Source organism: Schistocerca gregaria, chromosome X (assembly GCF_023897955.1).
Source record: "Schistocerca gregaria isolate iqSchGreg1 chromosome X, iqSchGreg1.2, whole genome shotgun sequence".
Taxonomy (NCBI): domain Eukaryota; kingdom Metazoa; phylum Arthropoda; class Insecta; order Orthoptera; family Acrididae; genus Schistocerca; species Schistocerca gregaria.
Window position 1 is genome coordinate 57,524,046 of NC_064931.1, and position 19,134 is coordinate 57,543,179.

Sequence of the window (19,134 nt, forward strand, 5' to 3'; positions counted from 1 at the left end):
TTGAAGGGAGATCTAGCAACCATGTTGCATGGGAGAATGTGAAAAGTGTTCATATGTAGTAAAAACATGAGTAATCTGCATGTTTTCGTCATTTGATATCGAATCAACTTCATGACAGGTCGTCGCATTCGCTTCTCTTCTCTCTGAAACGATTATATTTATCGTGTGCAAAGCTATGTCGCGTGCTGTGGTATGCGGAGACACTATACGCACCATAGTAGAACACAGAAGAAGCTTCTAAGTTGATGTAATAGCCAGTTCGCAGGAGTACAATTCAAGTTTTAGGTATCGATTATTGACTTTTTAGACGGCTTTTCGCATTGGACATGAGCTATAACCTTAAGCTTTTGCACGAATGGATTTGTAGCAAACACGTTGCATGGGAGAATGTGAAAAGTGTTCATATGTAGTAAAAACCTGAGAAAACCGCACGTTTTCGTCATTTGCTATCGAATCAATTTCATGCCAGGTAGTCACATTTGCCGCTCTTCTCTCTGAAACGATAATATTTATCGTGTGCAAAGCTATTTTGCTTGCTGTGCTATGCGGAGACACTATACGCACCATAGTAGAACACAGAAGAAGCTTCTAAAATGATGTAATAGCCAGTAAGGGGCAGTACAGTTCAAGTTTTAGTTGTTGATTATTGACATTATAGACGGCTTTGGTGCCTTGGACATGAGCTAGGACATTACCATTTTGCTTGAAGGGAGATCTAGCAACCATGTTGCATGGGAGAATGTGAAAAGTGTTCATATGTAGTAAAAACCTGAGTAATCTGCATGTTTTCGTCATTTGATATCGAATCAACTTCATGACAGGTCGTCGCATTCGCATCTCTTCTCTCTGAAACGATTATATTTATCGTGTGCAAAGCTATGTCGCGTGCTGGGGTATGCGGAGACACAATACGCACCATAGTAGAACACAGAAGAAGCTTCTAAGTTGATGTAATAGCCAGTTCGCAGGAGTACAATTCAAGTTTTAGGTATCGATTATTGATTTTTTAGACGGCTTTTCGCATTGGACATGAGCTATAACCTTAAGATTTTGCATGAATGGATTTGTAGCACCAACGTTGCATGGGAGAATGTGAAAAGTGTTCATATGTAGTATGAACCTGAGAAAACCGCACGTTTTCGTCATTTGCTATCGAATCAATTTCATGCCAGGTATCACATTTGCCGCTCTTCTCTCTGAAACGATTATATTTATCGTGTACAAAGCTATGTCGCGTGCTGTGGTATGCGGAGACACTATACGCACCATAGTAGAACACAGAAGAAGCTTATAAGTTGATTTAATAGCCAGTAAGCAGCAGTACAATTCAAGTTTTAGTTATCGATTATTGACTTTTTAGGCGGCTTTGGTGCCTTGGACATGAGATAGGACCTTAAGATTCTGCATGAAGAGAGGTCTAGCACCCACGTTACATGGGAGAATGTGAAAAGTTTCCATATGTAGTAATAACCTGAGAAATCCGCACGTTTTCGTCATTTGCTATCGAATCAACTTCATGCCAGGTCGTCACATTCGCAGCTCTTCTCTCTGAAACGAGTAGATTTATCGTGTGTAACGATATGTCGCGTGCTGTGGTATGCGGAGACACTACACGCACCATAGTAGAACACAGAAGAAGCTTCTAAGTTGATGTAATAGCCAGTAAGCAGCAGTACAATACAAGATTTAGTTATCGATTATTGACTTTTCATACGGCTTTGGTTCCTTGGACATGAACTAGGACCTTAAGATTCCGCATGAAGGGAGGTCTAGCACCCATGTTGCAAGGGAGAATGTGAAAAGTGTTCATACGTAGTAAAAACCTGAGAGATCCGCACGTTTTCGTCATTTGCTATCGAATCAACATCATGCCAGGTCGTCACATTCGCCGCTCTTCTCTCTGAAACGGTTATATTTATCACGTGAAACGATATGTCGCGTGCTGTGGTATGCTGAGACACTATACGCACCATAGTAGAACACAGAAGAAGCTTCTAAGTTGATGTAATAGCCAGTAAGCAGCATTACAATTTAAGTTTTAGATATCGATTATTGACTTTTTACACGGCTTTGGTACCTTGGACATTAGCTAGGAGACAATATACGCACCATAGTAGAACACAGAAGACGCTTCTAAGTTGATGTAATAGCCAGTAAGCGGCAGTACAATTCAAGTTTTAGTTATCGAATGTTGACTTTTTAGAAGGCTTTGGTGCCTTAGACATGCTGGGACCTTAAGTTTTGCATGGAGGGAGGTCCAGCACCCACGTTGCATGGGAGAAAGTGAAAAGTGTTCATTTGTAGTAAAAACCTGAGAAATCCGCACGTTTTCGTCATTTGCTATCAAATCATTTTCATACCAGGTCGACACATTTGCCGCTCTTCTCTGTGAAGCCATTACAATTATCGTCTGCAAAGCTATGTCGCGTTCTGCGGTAAGCGGAGACACTATACATACCATAGTAGTACACAGAAGAAGCTTCCAAGTTGATGTAGTAGCCAGTAAGCAACAGTACAATTCAAGTTTTAGTTATCGATTGTTGAGTTTTTAGACGGCTTTGGTGCCTTGGACATGAGCTAGGACCTTACGATTTTGCATGGGGAGAGGTCTAACAACCAAGTTGCATGCGAGAATGTGAAAAGTGTTCATATGTAGTAAAAACCTGAGAAATCTGCACGTTTTCGTGATTTGCTATCGAATCAACTTCATGCCAGATCGTAACATTTGCCGCTCTTCTCCCTGAAACGGTTATATTTATCGTGTGCAAAGTTATGTCGCGTGCTGTGGTATGCGGAGACACTATAAGCACCATAGTAGAACACAGAAGAAGCTTCTAAGTTGGATTAATAGCCAGTAAGCAGCAGTTCAATTAAAGTTTTAGTTATCGATTATTGACTTCTTAGAGGGGTTTGGTGCTTAGGACATGAGCTAGGACAGTAAGATTTTCCATTAAGGGAGGTCTAGCACTTACGTTGCATGGGAGAATGTGAAAAGTGTTCATATGTAGTAAAAACCTGAGAAAACCGCAAGTTTTGTCATTTCCTATCGAATCAATTTCATGCCAGGTAGTCACATTTAACGCTCTTCTCTCTGAAACGATTATATTTATCGTGTGCAAAACTATGTCGCGTCCTGTGGTTTGCGGGGACACTATACGCACCATAGTAGAATACAGAAGAAGCTTCTAAGTTGATGTTATAGCCAGTAAGCAGCAGTACAATTCAAGATTTAGTTATCGATTGTTGACTTTTTAGACGGCTTTGGTGCCTTGGACACGAGCTAGGACCTTACGATTTTGCATGAAGGGAGGTCTTGCACCCACATTACACGGGAGAATGTGAAAAGTCTTCATATGTAGTAAAAACCTAAATAATCCGACGTTTTCGTCATTTGCTATCGAATCAACTTCACGTCAGGTTGTCACATTCGCAGCTCTTCTCGCTGAAAGGATCATATTTATTGTGTGCAAAGCTAAGTCGTGTGCTGTGGTATGCGGAGACACTATACGCACCATAGTAGAACACAGAAGAAGTTTCTAAGTTGATGTAATAGCCTGTAAGCAGCAGTACTATTCAAGTTTAAGATACCGACTATTTACTTTTTACATGGCTTTGGTGCCTTGGATATGAGCTAGGATCTTAAGATTTTGCATGAATGGAGGTCTAGCAGCCACGTTGCATGGGTAAATGTGAAAAGTGTTCATATGTATTAAAAACCTGAAAAATTAGACGTTTTCGTCATTTGCTACCCAATCAATTTCATACCAGATCATAACATTTGCCGGTCTTCTCTCGGGAACGATTATATTTATCGTGTGCAAAGTTATATCGCGTGCTGTGGTATGCGGAGACACTATAAGCACCATAGTAGAACACAGAAGAAGCTTCTAAGTTGTTGTAGTAGCCAGTAAGCAGCAGAACAAATCAAGTTTTAGTTATCGATTTTTCACTTTTTAGATGTCTTTGGTGCCTTGGACATGCTCTAGGACCTTAAGATTTTGCATAAAAGGATGTCTAGCACCCACGTTGAACTGACGAATGCGGAAAGTCTTCATATGTGGTAAAAACCTGATAATTCCGCACTTTTGCTTCATTTTCTATCGAATCACCTTCATGCCAGATTGTCACATTTGCCGCTCTTCTCTCTGAAAGGATTATATTTATCGTGTGCAAAGCTATGTCGCGTGCTGTGGTATGCGGAGACACTATACGCACCATAGTAGAACACAGAAGAAGCTTCTAAGTTGATGTAATAGCCAGTATGCAGCAGTACAATTCAAGTTTTGTTATCGATTGTTGACTTTTTAGACGGCTTTGGTGCCTTGCACATGAGCTAGGACCCTACGATTTTGCATGAAGAGAGGTCTAGCACCCACGTTACACGGGAGAATGTGAAAAGTGTTCACTTGTAGTAAAAACCTGAGAAATCCGCACGTTTTCGTCATTTGCTATCCAATCAACTTCATGCTAGGTCGTCACATTTGCCGCTCTTCTCTGTGAAACCGTTAAAATTATCGTGTGCAAAGCTACGTCGCGTGCTGTGGTACGTGGAGACACTATACGCACCATAGTAGAGCACAGAAGGAGCTTCTAAGTTGTTGTAGTAGCCAGTAAGCAGCAGAACAAATCAAGTTTTAGTTATCGACTATTTACTTTTTAGATGGCTTTGGTGCCTTGGATATGAGCTAGAATCTTAAGATTCTGCATGAAGGGAGGTCTAGCACCCACGTTGCACGGGAGTATGTGAAAAGTGTTCACTTGTAGTAAAAACCTGAGAAATCTGCACGTTTTCGTCATTTGCTATCCAATCAACTTCATGCCAGGTCGTTACATTTGCCGCTCTTCTCTGTGAAGCTGTTAAAATTATCGTGTGCAAAGTTATGTCGCGTTCTGTAGTAAACGGAGACACTAAACACACCATAGTAGAACACAGATGAAGCTTCTAAGTTGATGTAATAGCCAGTAAGCAGCAGTACAATTCAAGATTTAGTTATCGATTGTCGAATTTTTAGACGGCTTTGGTGCCTTGGTCATGAGCTAGGACCTTAAGATTTTGCTTGAAGGGAGGACTATCACCCACGTTTCATGGGAGAATGTGGAAAGTGATCATATGTACTACAAACCTGAGAAATCGACATGTTTTCGTCATTTGCTATCGACTCAACTTCATGCCATGTCGTTACATTTGCCGCTCTTCTCTGTGAAGCCATTAAAATGATCGTGTGCAAAGCCATGTCGCGCTCTGCGGTAAGAGGAGACACTATACGCACCATAAAAGGACACTGAAGAAGCTTCTAAGTTGATATAACAGCCAGTAAGCAGCAGTACAATTCAAGTTTTAGTTATCGAGTGTTGACTTTTTAGACGGCTTTTGTGCCTTGGACACGAGCTAGGACCTTAAGATTTTGCACGGAGGGAGGTCAAGCACCCACATTGCAAGGGAGAATGTGAAATGTGTTCATATGTAGTAAAAAGCTGAAAAATCCGACGTTTTCGTCATTTGCTGTCGAATCAACATCACGTCAGATTGTCACAATTGCCGGTCTATTCTCTGACCCGATTAAATTTATTGTGTGCAAAGCTATGTCGCGTGCTGTGGTATGTGGAGACACTATACGCACCATAGTAGAGCACAGAAGGAGCTTCTAAGTTGTTGTAGTAGCCAGTAAGCAGCAGAACAAATCAAGTTTTAGTTATCGATTTTTGACTTTTTAGATGGCTTTGGTGCCTTGGACATGCTCTAGGACCTTAACATTTTGTATGAAGGGATGTCTAGCACCCACGTTGAACGGGCGAATGCGGAAAGTGTTCATATGTAGTAAAAACCTGATAAATCCGCACTTTTCGTCATTTGCTATCGAATCTCCTTCATGCCAGATTGTCACATATGCTAATCTTCTCTCTGAAAGGATTATATTTATCGAGTGCAAGGCTATGTCGAGTGCTGTGGTATGCGGAGACATTATACGCACCATAGTAGAACACAGAAGAAGTTTCTAAGTTGATGTAAAAGCCTGTAAGTAGCAGTACTATTCAAGTTTAAGTTATCTACTATTTACTTTTTACATGGCTTTGGTGCCTTGGATGTGAGCTAGGATCCTAAGATTTTGCATGAAGGGAGGTCTAGCACCCACGTTGTATGGGTGAATATGAAAAGTGTTCATATGTAGTAAAAACCTGAAAAATGAGACGTTTTCGTCATTTGATATCGAATCAACTTCATACCAGATCGTAACATTTGCCGGTCTTCTCTCGGAAACGATTATATTTATCGTGTGCAAAGTTATATCGCGTGCTGTGGTATGCGGAGACACTATAAGCACCATAGTAGAACACAGAAGAAGCTTCTAAGTTGTTGTAATAGCCAGTAAGCAGCAGTACATTTCAAGTTTTAGTTATCGATTATTGACTTTTAGACAGCTTTGGTGCCTTGACATGAGCTAAGGCCTAACGATTTTGCATGAAGGGAGGTCTAGCATCCATGTTGCATCGGAGTATGTGAAAAGTGATCATATGTAGTCCAAACCTTAGAAATCCGCACGTTTTCGTCATTTGCTATCGAATCAACTTCATGCCACGTCGACAGATTTGTCGCTCTTCTCTGTGAAGCCGTTACAATTATCGTGTGCAAAGCTATGTCGCATTCTGCGGTAGGCGGAGACACTATACATACCATAGTAGAACATAGAAGAAGCTTCTATGTTGATGCAATAGCCAGTAAGCAGCAGTACAATTCAAGTTTTAGTTATCGATTATAGACTTTTAGACAGGTTTGGTGCCTTGACAAGAGCTAAGGCCTTACGATTTTGCATGAAGGGAGGTCTAGCATCCATGTTGCATGGGAGAATGTGAAAAGTGATCATATGTAGTACAAACCTTAGAAATACGCACGTTTTCGTCATTTGCTCTCGAATCAACTTCATGTCAGGTCGTCACATTTGCCGCTCTTCTGTGTGAAGCCGTTAAAATTATCGTGTGCAAAGCTATGTCGCGTTCTGCGGTAAACGGAGACACTAAACACACCATAGTAGAACACGGAAGAAGCTTCCAAGTTGATGTAATAGCCAGTAAGCAGCAGTACTAATCAAGTTATAGTTATGGATTGTTGACTTTTTAGACGGCTTTGGTGCCTTGGACATGAGCTAGGACCTTAAGATTTTGTATGAAGGGAGGTCTAGCTACCACGTTGCAAGGAAGAATGTGAAAAGTATTCATATGTAGTAAAAACCTGAAAAATCCGACGTTTTCGTCATTTGCTAACGAAGCAACTTAATGCCAGATCGTCACATTTGCCGCTATTCTCTCTGAAACGTTTATATTGATCATGTGCAAAACAATGTCGCGTGCTGTAGTATACGGAGACTTTATACGCACCATAGTAGAACACGGAAGAAGCTTCCAAGTTGATGTAATAGTCAGTAAGCAGCAGTACAATTCAAGTTTTAGCTATCGATTATTGACTTTTACATGGCTTTCGTGCCTTAGACATGAGCTAAGGCCTTACGATTTTGCATGAATGGAGGCCAAGCGTCCACGTTGCATGGGAGATTGTGAAAATTGTTCATATGTAGTAAAAACCTGATTAATCCGCACTTTTCGGTCATTTGCTATCGAATCACCTTCATACCAGATTGTCACATTTGCCGCTCTTCTCTCTGAAACGATTATATTTATCGTGTGCAAAGCTACGTCGCGTGCTGTGGTATGCGGAGACACTATACGCACCATAGTAGAACACAGACGAAGTTTCTAAGTTGATGTAATAGCAACTATTTAGCCGGCTATGGTGTCTTGGACATTAGCTAGGACCTTAAGATTTTGCATGAAAAGAGGACTAGCATTCGCGTTGCACGTTAGAATGTGAAAAGTGTTCATATGTAGTAAAAACCTGAGAAAGCCAACCGTTTTCGTCATTTGCTATCGAATCGACTGAATGCCAAATCATCATATTGGTCTCTCTTCTCTTTGAAACGGTTACATTTATCGTGTACAAAGCTCGGTCGCGTGCTGCGGAAAGCGAAGACACTAAAAGCGCCATAGTAGAACAACGAAGAAGCTTCTACGTTGATGTAATAGCCAGTAATAAACAGTACAATTGAAGTTTTAGATATCGATTATTGACTTTTTAGCCGGCATTGGTGTCTTGCACATTAGGAAGGACCTTACGATTTTGCATGAAAGGAGGACTAGCATCCGCGTTGCACGTTAGAATGTGAAAAGTGTTCATATGTAGTAAACACCTGAGAAATCCGCCGCTTTTTGTCATTTGCTATCGAATCGACTTAATGCCAGACCGTCATATTGGCCGTTCTTCTGTCTGAAACGGTTACATTTATCGTGTGCAAAGCTGTGTCGCGTGCTTCGGAAAGCGGAGACACTAAAAGCACCATAGTAGAACACAGAAGAAGCTTCTATGTTGATTTAATAGCCAGTAATACAAAGTACAATTCTAGTTTTAGCTATCGATTTTCGACCTTTTAGCCGGCTTTGGTCCTTGTAGATGAGCTACGAAAATAAGATTTTGCATGAAATCAGGACTAGCATCCGCGTTGCACGGGAGAACGTGAAAAGTGTTCATATGTAGTAAAAACCTGAGAAATCCGCGCGTTTTCGTCATTTGCTATCGAATCGACTTAAAGCCAGATCGACATATTGGCCGTTCTTCTTTCTGAAACGGTTAAATTTATCGTGTGCAAAGTTGTGTTGCATGCTGAGGACTGCGGAGACATCAAAAGCACCACAGTAGAACACAGAAGAAGCTTCTAAGTTGATTTAATAGCCAGTAATATAAAGTACAATTCAAGTTTTAGTTATCGATTTTCGACTTTTTACCCGGCTTTGGTGCCTTGGACATGAGCTACGGCCTTAAGATTTTGCATGAAAGGAACACTAGCATCCGCGTTGCACGGAAAAATTTGAAAAGTATTCATATGTAGTAAAAACCTCAAAAATCCGCCCGGTTTCTTCAATTGCTATCGAATCGACTTAATGCAGGATCGTCATATTCGCCGTTCTTCTTTCTGAAACGGTTACATTTATCGTGTGCAAAGTAGTGTTGCGTGCTGCGGAATGCGGAGAAACTAAAAGCACCATAGTAGAACACAGAAGAAGTTTCTAAATGATGTAATAGCCAGTAAGAAACAGTAAAATTAATGTTTTAGTTATCGATTTTTGATCTTTTAGCCGGCTTTGGTGCCTCGGTCATGTGCTAGCACCTTAAGATTTTGCATGAAGAGAGGACTAGCATCCGCGTTGCACGGGAGAATGTGAAAAGTGTTCATATGTAGTAAAAACCTGAGAAATCCCTCCGTTTCTGTCATTTGCTATCGAATCGACTTAATGCCAGATCGTCATATTGGCCGTTCTTCTTTCTGAAACGGTTACATTTATCTTGTGCAAAGCTGTGTCGCGTGCTGTGGTATGCAGAGACACTAAAAGCACCATAGTAGAACAAAGAAGAAGCTTCTAAGTTTACTTAATAGCCAGTATGATAGAGTACAATTCAAGTTTTAGCTATCGATTTTTGACTTTTTAAGCGGCTTTGGTGCCTTGGAGAAGGGCTAGGACCTTACGATTTTGCATGAAGGGAGGACTAGCATCCGCGTTGCACGGGAGAATGTGAAAAGTTTTCATATGTAGTAAAAACCAGATAAATCCGCTCGTTTTTGTCATTTGCTATCGAATCGACTTAATGCCAGATCGTCATATTGGCCATTCTTCTTTCTGAAACGGTTACATTTATTGTGTGCAAGGCTGTGTTGTGTGCTGCGGAATGCGGAGACACTAAAAGCACCATAGTAGAACACAGAAGAAGCTTCTATGTTGATTTAATAGCCAGTAATATAAAGTAAAATTCTAGTTTTAGCTATCGATTTTCGACCTTTTAGCCGGCTTTGGTCCTTGAAGATGAGCTACGACCTTAAGATTTTGCATGAGAGGAGGACTAGCATCCGCGTTGCACGGGAGAATGTGAAAAGTGTTCATATGTAGTAAAAACCCGAGAAATCCGCCCGGTTTCGTCATTTGCTATCGAATCGACTTAATGCCAGATCGTCATATTGGCCGTTCTTCTTTCTGAAACGGTTACATTTATCGTGTGCAAAGCTGTATCTCGTGCTGCGGAATACGGAGACACTAAAACCACCATCGTAGAACACAGAAGAAGCTTCTAAGTTGATTTAATAGCCAGTAATATAAAGTACAATTCAAGTTTTAGTTATCGATTTTCGAATTTTTACCCGGCTTTGGTGCCTTGGACATGAGCTAGGACCTTACGATTTTGCATGAAGGGAGGACTAGCATCCGCATTGTACGGGAGAATGTGAAAAGTGTTCCTATGTAGTAAAAACCTGAGAAATCCACGCGTTGTTGTCATTTCCTATTGAAACGACTTGATGCCAGATCGTCATATTGGCTGTTCTTTATTCTGAAATCGTTACATTTATCGTGTGCAAAGCTGTGTCGCATGCTGCGGAATGTGGAGACACTAAAAGCACCATAGTAGAACACAGAAGAAGCTTCTAAGTTGATGTTATAGCCAGTAAGAAACAGTACAATTCAAGTTTTAGTTATCGATTTTTGAATTTTTAGCCGTCTTTGGTGTCTTGGTCATGAGCTAGGACCTCAAGATTTTGCATGAAGGGAGGGCTAGCATCCGCGTTGCACGGGAGAATGTGAAAAATGTTCATATACAGTAAAAACTTGAAAAATCCGCCCGATTTCGTCATTTGCTATCGAATCGACTTAATGCCAGATCGTCATATAGACCGTTCTTCTTTCTGAAACGGTTACATTTATCGTGTGCAAAACTGTGTCCCGTGCTGTGGAATGCGGAGACACTAAAAGTACCATAGTACAACACAGAAAAAGCTTCTAAGTAGATGTAATAGCCTGTAAGATGCAGTACAATTAAAGTTTTAGCTATCGATTTTTGAACTTTTTGCCGGCTTTGGTGCATTGGTCATGTGCTAGCACCTTAAGATTTTGCATGAAGGGAGGACTAGCATTCGCGTTGCACGGGAGAATTTGAAAACCGTTCATATGTAGAAAAACCTGAGAAATTCGCCCCTTTTCGTCACATGCTATGGAATCGACTCAATGCCAGATCGTCATATTAGCCGTTCTTCTTTCTGAAACGGTTACATTTATCGTGTGCAAAGCTGTGTCGCGTGCTGCGGGATGCGGAGACACTAAACGCTCCATAGTTGAACACAGAAGAAGCTTCTATGTTGGTTTAATAGCCAGTAATACAAAGTACAACTCAAGTTTTAGTTATCGATTTTCGGCTTTTTAGCCGGCTTTGGTGCCATGGACATAAGATACGACCTTAAGATTTTCACGAAAGGAGGACTAGCATCCGAGTTGCACGGGAGAATGTGAAAAGTGTTCACATGTAGTAAAAACTCGAGAAATCCGCCCATTTTCGTCATTTGCTATCGAATCGACTTAATGCCAGATCGTCATATTGGCTGTTCTTCTTTCTGAAACGGTTACATTTATCGTGTGCAAACCTGTGTCGCGTGCTGTGGTATGCAGAGACACTAAAAGCACCATAGTAGAATAAAGAAGAACCTTCTAAGTTGACTTAATAGCCAGTATGATAGAGTACAATTCAAGTTTTAGCTATCAATTTTTGACTTTTTAGCCAGCTTTGGTGCCTTGGACAAGAACTTGGACCTTAAGATTTTGCATGAAGGGAGGACTACCATCCCCGTTGCACGGGAGAATGTGAAAAGCGTTCATATGTAGTAAAAACCTGATAAATCTGTCAGTTTTCGTCATTTGCTATCGAATCGACTTAATGCCACATCGTCATATTGTTCGTTCTTCTTTCTGAAACGGTTACATTTATCGTGTGCAAAGCTGTGTCGCGTGCTGCGGAATCCGGAGACGCTAAAAGCACCGTCGTAGAACACAGAAGAAGCTTCTAAGTTGATTTAATAGCCTGTAAGATATGGTACAAATAAAGTTTTAGTTATCGATTTTTGAACTTTTAGCCAGCTTTGGTGCCTCGGTCATGTGTTAGTACCTTACGATTTGGCATGAAGGGAGGACTAGCATTCGCGTTGCACGGGAATATGTGAAAAGTGTTCATATGTAGAAAAACCTGAGAAATCCGCCCGTTTTCGTCACATACTATCAAATCGACTTAATGCCAGATCGTCATATTGCCCGTTCTTCTTTTTGAAACGGTTACATTTATCGTGTGCAACGCTGTGTCGCGTGCTGCGGAATGCGGAGACACTAAATACACCATAGTAGAACACAGAAGAAGCTTCTAAGTTGATTTAATAGCCAGTAATATAAAGTACAATTCAAGTTTTAGTTATCGCTTTTCCACTTTTTAGCCGGCTTAGGTGCCTTGGATATGAGCTACGACCGTAAGATTTTCACGAACGGAGGACTAGCATTCGAGTTGTACGGGAGAATGTGAAAAGTGTTCATATGTAGTAAAAAACTGAGAAATCTGCCAGTTTTCGACATTTGCTATCGAATCGTCTTAATGCCAGATCGTCAAATTGGCCGTTCTTCTTTCTGTAACGGTTACATTTATGGTGTGCAAAGCTGTGTCGCGTGCTGCGGAATGCGGAGACACTAAAAGCACCATAGTAGAACACAGAAGAAGCTTCTAAGTAGATGTAATAGCCTGTAAGATACAGTACAATTAATGTTTTAGTTATCGATTTTTGACCTTTTAGCCGTCTTTGGTGCCTCGGTAATGTGGTAGCACCTTAAGATTTTGAATGAAGGGAGGACTAGCATTCGCGTGGCACGGGAGAATGTGAAAAGTGTTCATATGTAGAAAAACCAAAAAAATCCGCCCGTTTTCGTCACATACTATCGAATCGACTTAATGCCAGATTGTCATATTGGCCGTTCTCCTTTCTGAAACGGTTACATTTATCGTGTGCAAAGCTGTTTCGCGTGCTGCGGAATGCGGAGACACTAAATGCACCATAGTAGAACACAGAAGAAGCTTCTAAGTTGATTTAATAGCCAGTAACATAAAGTACAATTCAAGTTTTAGTTATCGATTTTCGACTTTTTACCCGGCTTTGGTGCCTTTGACATGAGCTAGGACCTTAAGATTTTGCATGAAGCATCCGCGTTGCACGGGAGAATGTGTAAAGTGTTCATATGTAGTAAAAACCTGAGAAATCCAAGCGTTGTCTTCATTTCCTATCGAAACGACTTGATGCCAGATCGTCATATTGGCTGTTCTTTATTCTGAAACGGTTACATTTATCATGTGCAAAGCTGGGTCGCGTGCTGCGAAATGCGGAGACACTAAAAGCACCATAGTAGAACACAGAAGAAGCTTCTAAGTTGATGTAATAGCCAGTAAGAAACAGTAGAATTGAAGTTTTAGCTATCGATTTTTGAATTTTTAGACGGGTTTCGTGTCTTGGTCATGAGCTAGGACCTTAAGATTTTGCATGAAGGGAGGGCTAGCATCCGCGTTGCACGGGAGAAAGTGAAAAAATTTCATATACAGTTAAAACCTGAAATATCCGCCCGATTTCGTCATTTGCTATCGAATCGATTTAATGCCAGATCGTCAGATAGGCCGTTCTTCTTTTTGAAACGGTTACATTTATCGTGTGCAAAGCTGTGTCGCCTGCTGCGGAATGCGGAGACACTATAAGGACCATCGTAGAACTCAGAAGAAGCTTCTAATTTGATTTAATAGCCAGAACGATAGAGTACAATTCGAGTTTTAGTTATCGATTTTTGACTTTTTCGTTGTCTTTGGTGTCTTGGTCATGAGCTAGGACCTAATATTTTGCATGAAGATAGGACTAGCATCCGCGTTGCACGGGAGAATGTGAAAAGTGTTCATATGTAGTAAAAACCTGAGAAATCCGTGCGTTTTCGTCATTTGCTATCGGATCGACTTAATGCCAGATCGTCATATTTGCCGTTCTTCTTTCTGAAACGGTAACATTTATCGTGTGCAAAGCTGTGTCGCGTGCTGCGGAATGCGGAGACACTAAATGCACCATAGTAGAACACAGAAGAAGCTTCTAAGTTGATTTAATAGCCAGTAATATAAAGTACACTCCTGGAAATTGAAATAAGAACACCGTGAATTCATTGTCCCAGGAAGGCGAAACTTTATTGACACATTCCTGGGGTCAGATACATCACATGATCACACTGACAGAACCACAGGCACATAGACACAGGCAACAGAGCATGCACAATGTCGGCACTAGTTCAGTGTATATCCACCTTTCGCAGCAATGTAGGCTGCGATTCTCCCATGGAGACGATCGTAGAGATGCTGGATGTAGTCCTGTGGAACTGCTTGCCATGCCATTTCCACCTGGCGCCTCAGTTGGACCAGCGTTCGTGCTGGACGTGCAGACCGCGTGAGAAGACGCTTCATCCAGTCCCAAACATGCTCAATGGGGGACAGATCCGGAGATCTTGCTGGCCAGGGTAGTTGACTTACATCTTCTAGAGCACGTTGGGTGGCACGGGATACATGCGGACCTGCATTGCCCTGTTGGAACAGCAAGTTCCCTTGCCGGTCTAGGAATGGTAGAACGATGGGTTTGATGACGGTTTGGATGTACCGTGCACTATTCAGTGTCCCCTCGACGATCACCAGAGGTGTACGGCCTGTGTAGGAGATCGCTCCCCACACCATGATGCCGGGTGTTGGCCCTGTGTGCCTTGGTCGTATGCAGTCCTGATTGTGGCGCTCACCTGCACGGCGCCAAACACACATACGACCATCATTGGCACCAAGGCAGAAGCGACTCTCATCGCTGAAGACGACACGTCTCCATTCGTCCCTAAATTCACGCCTGTCGCGACACCACTGGAGGCGGGCTGCACGATGTTGGGGCGTGAGTGGAAGACGGCCTAACGGTGTGCGGGACTGTAGCCCAGCTTCATGGAGACGGTTGCGAATGGTCCTCGCCGATACCCCAGGAGATACAGTGTCCCTAATTTGCTGGGAAGTGGCGGTGCGGTCTCCTACGGCACTGCGTACGATCCTACGGTCTTGGCGTGCATCCGTGCGTCGCTGCGGTCCGGTCCCAGGTCGACGGACACGTGCACCTTCCGCCGACCACTGGCGACAACATCGAAGTACTGTGGAGACCTCACGCCCCACGTGTTGAGCAATTCGGCGGTACGTTCACCCGGCCTCCCGCATGCCCACTATACGCCCTCGCTCAAAGTCCGTCAACTGCACATACGGTTCACGTCCACGCTGTCGCGGCATGCTACCAGTGTTAAAGACTGCGATGGAGCTCCGTATGCCACGGCAAACTGGCTGACACTGACGGCGGCCGTGCACAAAATGCTGCGCAGCTAGCGCCATTCGACGGCCAACACCGCGGTTCCTGGTGTGTCCGCTGTGGCGTGCGTGTGATCATTGCTTGTACAGCCCTCCCGCAGTGTCCGGAGCAAGTATGGTGAGTCTGACACACGGGTGTCAATGTGTTCTTTTTTCCATTTCCAGGAGTGTACAATGCAAGTTTTAGTTATCGCTTTTCCCCTTTTTAGCCGGCTTTGGTGCCTTGGACATGAGCTACGACCGTAAGATTTTGCACGAAAGGAGGACTAGCATCCGAGTTGTACGGGAGAATGTAAAAAGTGTTCATAAAAAACTGAGAAATCTGCCCGTTTTCGACATTTGCTATCGATTCGTCTTAATGACAGATCGTCAAATTGGCCGTTCTTCTTTCTGTAACGATTACATTTATCGTGTGCAAAGCTGTGTCGCGTGCTGCGGAATGCGGAGACACTAAAACCACCATAGTAGAACATAGAAGAAGCTTCTAAGTAGATGTAATAGCCTGTAAGATACAGTACAATTAATGATTTAGTTATCGATTTTTGACCTTTTAGCCGGCTTTGGTGCCTCGGTCATGTCCTAGCACCTTAAGAATTTGAATGAAGGGAGGACTAGCATTCGCGTGGCACGGGAGAATGTGAAAAGTGTTCATATGCAGAAAAACCAAAAAAATCCGCCCGTTTTCGTCACATACTATCGAATCGACTTAATGCCAGATCGTCATATTGGCCGTTCTTCTTTCTGAAACGGTTACATTTATCGTGTGCAAAGCTGTGTCGCATGCTGCGGAATGGGGAGACACTAAAAGCACCATAGTAGAACACAGAAGAAGCTTCTAAGATGATGTTATAGCCAGTAAGAAACAGTACAATTCAAGTTTTAGGTGTCGATTTTTGATTTTTTAGCCGGCTTTGGTGTCTTGGTCATGAGATAGGACCTTAAGATTTTGCATGAAGGGAGGACTAGCATCCGCGTTGCACAAGACAATGTGAAAAGTTTTCATATGTAATAAAAACCTGAGAAATCCGCCCGTTTTCGTCATTTGCTATCGAATCGAGTTAATGCCAGACCATCATATTGGCCGTTCATCTTTGTGAAACATTTACATTTATCGTGTGCAAAGCTGTGTCGCGTGCTGCGAAATGCGGAGACACTAAATGCACCATAGTAGAACACAGAAGAAGCTTCTAAGTTGATGTAATAACCAGTAAGAAACAGTAGAATTGAAGTTTTAGTTATCGATTTTTGAATTTTTAGCCGGCTTTGGTGTCTTGGTCATGAGCTAGGACCTTAAGGTTTTGCATGACGGGAGGGCTAGCATCCGCGTTGCACGGGAGAATGTGAACAATTTTCATATACAGTAAAAACCAGAAAAATCCGCCCGATTTCGTCATTTGCTATCGAATCGACTTAATGCCAGATCGTCATACAGGCCGTTCATCTTTCTGAAACGGTTACATTTATCGTGTGCAAAACTGTGTCCCGTGCTGTGGAATGCGGAGACACTAAAAGTACCATAGTACAACACAGAAGAAGCTTCTAAGTAGATGTAATAGCCTGTAAGGTACAGTGCAATTAAAGTTTTAGCTATCGATTTTTGAACTTTTTGCCGGCTTTGGTGCATTGGTCATGTGCTAGCACCTTAAGATTTTGCATGAAGGGAGGACTAGCATTCGCGTTGCGCGGGAGAATTTTAAATGTGTTCATATGTAGAAAAACCTGAGAAATTCGCCCCTTTTCGTCACATACTATCGAATCGACTCAATGCCAGATCGTCATTTTGGATTACTTCTTTTTGAAACGGTTACATTTATCGTGTGCATAGCTGTGTCGCGTGCTGCGGACTGCGGAGACACTAAAAGCACCATCGTAGAACACAGAAGAAGCTTCTATGTTGATGTAATAGCCAGAACGATAGAGTACAATTCTAGTTTTAGTTATCGATTTTTTACTTTTTAGTCTGCTTTGGTGCATTGGACATGAGCTATAGCCTTAAGATTTTGCATGAAAGGAGGAATAGCATCCGCGTTGCACGGAAGAATGTGAAAAGTGTTCATATGTAGAAAAAATCTGAAAACTCTGCGAGTTTTCGTCATTTGCAATCGAATCGACTTAATGCCAGATCGTCATATTAGCCGTTCTTCTTTCTGAAACGGTTACATTTATCGTGTGCAAAGCTGTGTTGCGTGCTGCGGAATGTGGAGACACTAAAAGCACCATAGTAGAACAAAGAAGAAGCTCCTAAGTTGATTTAATAGCCAGTAATATAAAGTACAATTCAAGTTTTAGCTATCAATTTTTGAATTTTTAATCAGCTTTGGTGCCTTGGACAAAAACTAGGACCTTAAGATTTAGCATGAAGGGAGGACTACCATCCGCGTTGCACGGGAGAATGTGAAAAGTGTTCATATGTAGTAAAAACCTGAGAAATCCGCCAGTTTTCGTCATTTGCTATCGAATCGACTTAATGCCAGATCGTCATATTGGCCGTTCTTCTTTCTGTGACGGTTACATTTATCGTGTGCAAAGCTGATTCTCGTGCTGCGGAATGCGGAGACACTAAAAGCACTATAGTAGAACACAGAAGAAGCTTCTAAGTAGATGTAATAGTCTGTAAGATACAGTACAATTAATGTTTTAGTTATCGATTTTTGACCTTTTAGCCGGCTTTGGTGCCTCGGTCATGTGCTAGCACCTTAAGATTTTGCATGAAGGGAGGACTAGCATTCGCGTTGCACGGGAGAATGTGAAAATTGTTCATACTTAGAGAAACCTGAGAAATCCGCCCGTTTTCGTCACATCCTATCGAATCGACTTAATGCCAGATCGTCAAATTGGCCGTTCTTCTTTCTGTAACGGTTTCATTTATCGTGTGCAAAGCTGATTCTCGTGCTGCGGAATGCGGAGACACTAAAAGCACCATCGTAGAACACAGAAGAAGCTTCTAAGTTGATTTAATAGCCAGTAATATAAAGTACAATTCTAGTTTTGGTTATCGATTTTCGACTTTTTAGCCGTCTTTGGTGCCTTGCACAAGAGCTACGACCTTAAGATTTTGCACGAATGGACGACTAGCATCCGCGTTGAAAGGGGGGAATGGAAAAAGTGTTCATATGTAGTAAAAACCTGAGAAATCCGACAGTTTTCGTCTTTTGCTATCGAATCGACTTAATGCCAGATCGCCATATTGGCCGTTCTTCTTTCTGAAACGGTTACATTTATCGTGTGCAAAGCTGTGTCGCGTGCTGCGGAATCCGGAGACACTAAAAGCACCATCGTAGAACACAGAAGAAGCTTCTAAGTTGATTTTGTAGCTAGTAATATAAAGTACAATTCAAGTTTTAGTTATCGATTTTTTACTTTCTAGCCGGCTTTGATGCCTTGGACATGAGCTACGACCTAAAGATTTTGCACGAAGGGAGGACTCGAATCCGCGGTGCACAGGAGAATGTGAAAAGTTTTCATATGTAGTAGAAACCTCAGAAATCCGCCCGTTTTCGACATTTGCTATCGAATCGACGTAATGCCAGATCGTCAAATTGGCCGTTCTTCTTTCTGAAACGGTTACATTTATCGCGTGCAAAGGTGTGTCGCGTGCTGCGGAATCCGGAGACACTAAAAGCACCGTCGTAGAACACAGAAGAATCTTCTAAGTTGATTTAATAGCCTGTACGATATAGTACAAATAAAGTTTTTGTTATCGATTTTTGATCTTTTAGACAGCTTTGGTGCCTCGGTCATGTGCAAGTACCTTACGATTTGGCATGAAGGGAGGACTAGCATTCGCGTTGCACGGGAGTATGTGAAAAGTGTTCATATGTAGA